The 3,343-nt window shown below is 41.8% G+C and overlaps 1 protein-coding gene across 2 annotated transcripts in view; it reads left to right on the plus strand.

The window, feature by feature from the left end:
* The first annotated feature begins 3,041 nt into the window (after positions 1–3,041).
* Positions 3,042–3,343, plus strand: part of SLITRK5 (SLIT and NTRK like family member 5) — a 6,843-nt gene continuing 6,541 nt past the window's right edge. For both annotated transcript variants that reach the window (XM_036757788.1, XM_036757789.1), the window contains exon 1: positions 3,042–3,130. The gene's annotated coding sequence lies outside the window, so the exon portion shown is untranslated. The remainder of the gene's footprint in view (positions 3,131–3,343) is intronic.

The following is a 3,343-nucleotide window of genomic DNA, read 5'->3' on the forward strand; positions in this document are numbered from 1 at the left end:
TATCTTCCCTCCCCCTCCTCCTGTTACAGCCTCCTTTGGTGCTTAGTCCTTTCCTTATATAGCAGTTTGCTGTAAAGGGACATGGAGAGACACCTAGTGGTGACAGGTAAGGATGGCTTCTCATTTAATACCTCGCAAGTAGGCTACTGACTAGAAAGTTATTAGCATATATTCAGTTGACACATAAAAGACAACCTGGAATTTGGCTTAACTACTATCTCTCACTAAATACTTAAAAACATATTTAAATTCCATTTTTAGTTGTATACATTTCCATTCTAGACTATGATTTCATCTCAGTGGTTATTCCCTCCACCCACACAGATTATAATTTCCTTATGTCAATAAACAGTTTTGTGAATTACTGCCCCCCTTCAAGCAACCACAATGACAACAGCAACAAAAACAACAACCATTTACTTGTGGCCAGCCTTATGATGATAATAAATAACATTTTAATTGAATCAAATAAAATGGCTTCATATTTTTAAAGATCATCAATTTTCAAATGGAGGCAAATATTTTATCATAAATGCAATCATTCTGGTTTAATAACATGATTTGTAACTAATTGGCATAATTATGTTTTATGTATCTTGAAAACCTCTGTATAATTGAATAAGCTACTTTATCAGACTAAGAAACTTGATCATCCTTAATAGAGATCATTTTAGTTTATGTACCAATATTGATAATTAAGTTTTTATAAAATTTCTAAGTATATGTTAAAATCATTTGTCGTGAAAATTAATCAGGTTTAATAAAATGGCCTGATAATATTTATTTTATTTTTAAAGTACTTAATTACTTTTAAACCTGTTGAACAATTTTAATGATCAGGTGTTAATGAGAAAGTATAAAGCACTTTAGTTGATGACAGGAATGCTTGCATTAATATTTAGTGTAAACTCCTGATGTGTATTCTTAGGCCAAATGTTTACAGGAAAACGGGAAAGTTCCTTGTTAGTTTAACTAGAACTTATATTGATGTGACATTCTTCCCTAAACTGTCATATCTGATGATTACCAATTTGTTGCAATCTTTTTTTTCTCCTCGTCTTTGTTAATCCAGGGGTTTTATCTCTTACACTAAATTTCAGCCCAGCCCAGGTGAAATGCTCCTGTTTGAAACAAAAGCCTCCATAGAGAAAATCCTAATCAACAGTGTGAAACCTCAGCACAAAGAGATAAATGTGCCCACCTACCCCCATACAGTATGCTCAGATATATGACAGAATGAGATTAATATAAGACTTGATTTTCCACAGTTAATATTGCATCAGGCATGATTCAAAGCTGGCATTAGGTAAAATCACACTATCATAATAAAATAAGTGTAGATTTTTTTCTCCTGACTAAACTATTCAACTTAACCATACAGGAAAATATGCAACCAGTATGTTCTAAATCAGGGTTATCATTTATCATAGTCAATTCATAATCTATACTGCGTAAACACAACCACAAAAGACACTAAACTGTTATGCCCAAGCTATATAATGCTAATTTAACTGCCTTCGGTGAGATAGGTTTGGGAAGGGGGAAGGGAGGTAAGGGTCTCATGGGTTATGAAAGGGTCGTGAAACTTTCATTTTTTCAAAACTACTTACCGTGGAGCTGAGAGTAATGGTATTTAGCAGGTAACTCTTCAAGGAAATTCCCTCTCCGTACATTCATTTATGGGCTTTTCGTTTTGTTTTATTTTTTTTTTTAATATATCTCCATGTGTATACACACGCATATGTCTGGATATCATTCAAAATGGCAAAATTATTTTATGTTACCCAGAAACGGAAAAAAAAAAGCTTATAATTCATTTTTTTTATCCTTAAGTTACTCTTGTCAGCTAGAAAGAACTGTATATACCTTCTTTCTCCCCTCTCCGCCCCCCCCCCCACCTTTTCTTATTTTCTTTTACACTGTTCAGGACGTGAGCTACAATTCTAAATGGAAGAAAGAAAGGCAATCAACAAGGCATTGCATTGCCTGTTCCTGAATATCACCAACTCTTACACTGTCGGCATTATTTCCACTCCTCCCTCCTTTAGGTAGTCTGTACAGTCCCACGCTTGTGTTGTGCACATTTTCTCCAAGGCTCATCGCCTCCGCACAAATATGATACCCAAGGAAGCTTTGGCTTCACACTTTGCAGTGCAGCCTAAGGCGATCTGTCGCCCTATACTCCCATCTATTGGTCACCGAGCGCCATTGCTCTGCCCCAGCTCCAGCATGTCTGCAGCAGCCTGGCTAGAACTGCGCTCCATAATAAACAAGTGAATTAGACGGGGCCCCATGCTGGCTCTTGGTGAAAAGGCTTAGAGATATTGGAATCGCTTACGCTGCATCCTCCTCCTTTGCGACGTGGCTAGAGAACGGGACTTTCTCAGACTTTTGCGCAGCGACGGGCACACAACATCGCTTTGCTTGTCCTCGAGACCCCAAAGGACGTCGGATAGAGAAAGAAAGCTCCAATAAAAGAGGAGAATAAGATGAATTTAACGCGTGAATCTTGAAAGGCGCTCTTTTTCCCCTGCACAACTCCTGCCCGGGATGAAACGAAAAAGCAGCAGATGCCCGAGTCACCCAAATACTGATCGGGAAAAGAGGCTGCAGCAACCCGAGAGGCAGCGGGTGCAGCGAGAACAGCCGCGGAGGCAGGGGTAGCAGCGGTGGCAGCGGTAGCCGCCACCACCACCGCTGGACCCTGGAGCTTGGAGTCTTCAGCTGTGGCATCTGGGGAAGAGAAAGCAGCAGCAGCATCGGGAGGAGGAGGAGGATCTGCTGCCTCCACTGCCGCCGCCGCCAGCGAAGGGGACCAGTGCCATCCTCTCCCTCTCCCCCTCACTACCATGTACAGTGTGCGCTGCAAGAAGAAGCGGAGAACCATGAAAGGACACCGTTACTTTTCTCTCCCTCTAGCCAGTCCCTGGGCGAGTGTGACTGACCAGGGGGAAATGGTGTGAAGAAGAAAAAAAAAAAAAAGAGGAACGGGGAGGGGGAGGGGAGGAAGAGAAGGAAACGAGGTCGGAGTCTGTATTTTTCCCCCTTTTGCAAAGAAACCAGAGGAGGAGGCTTGAACGTGTGGCAGCTGCGGTTAGGGAGAAAGTTGATGCCTATTTCAATGGAAAGTGTGAGTACCAGGAGGGTTTGCGTGTAAGGAACGCGGAGAACTGGAGCTGTCCATTATCAAGGAGGCTGTTGTGTAGAGGGGTCTTTGAGTGTGTGTGTGTGTGTGTGTGTGTGTGTGTGTGTGTGTGTGTGAAGTGCTTAGTGAAGCTGACCGTCACGTTGTCAGCGAAAGGCTGTCTGTGCAGCCCTCTCTCCTCCCTTCGCCCCCCTCCCA

Source organism: Trichosurus vulpecula, chromosome 4, assembly GCF_011100635.1.
Source record: "Trichosurus vulpecula isolate mTriVul1 chromosome 4, mTriVul1.pri, whole genome shotgun sequence".
NCBI lineage: Eukaryota > Metazoa > Chordata > Mammalia > Diprotodontia > Phalangeridae > Trichosurus > Trichosurus vulpecula.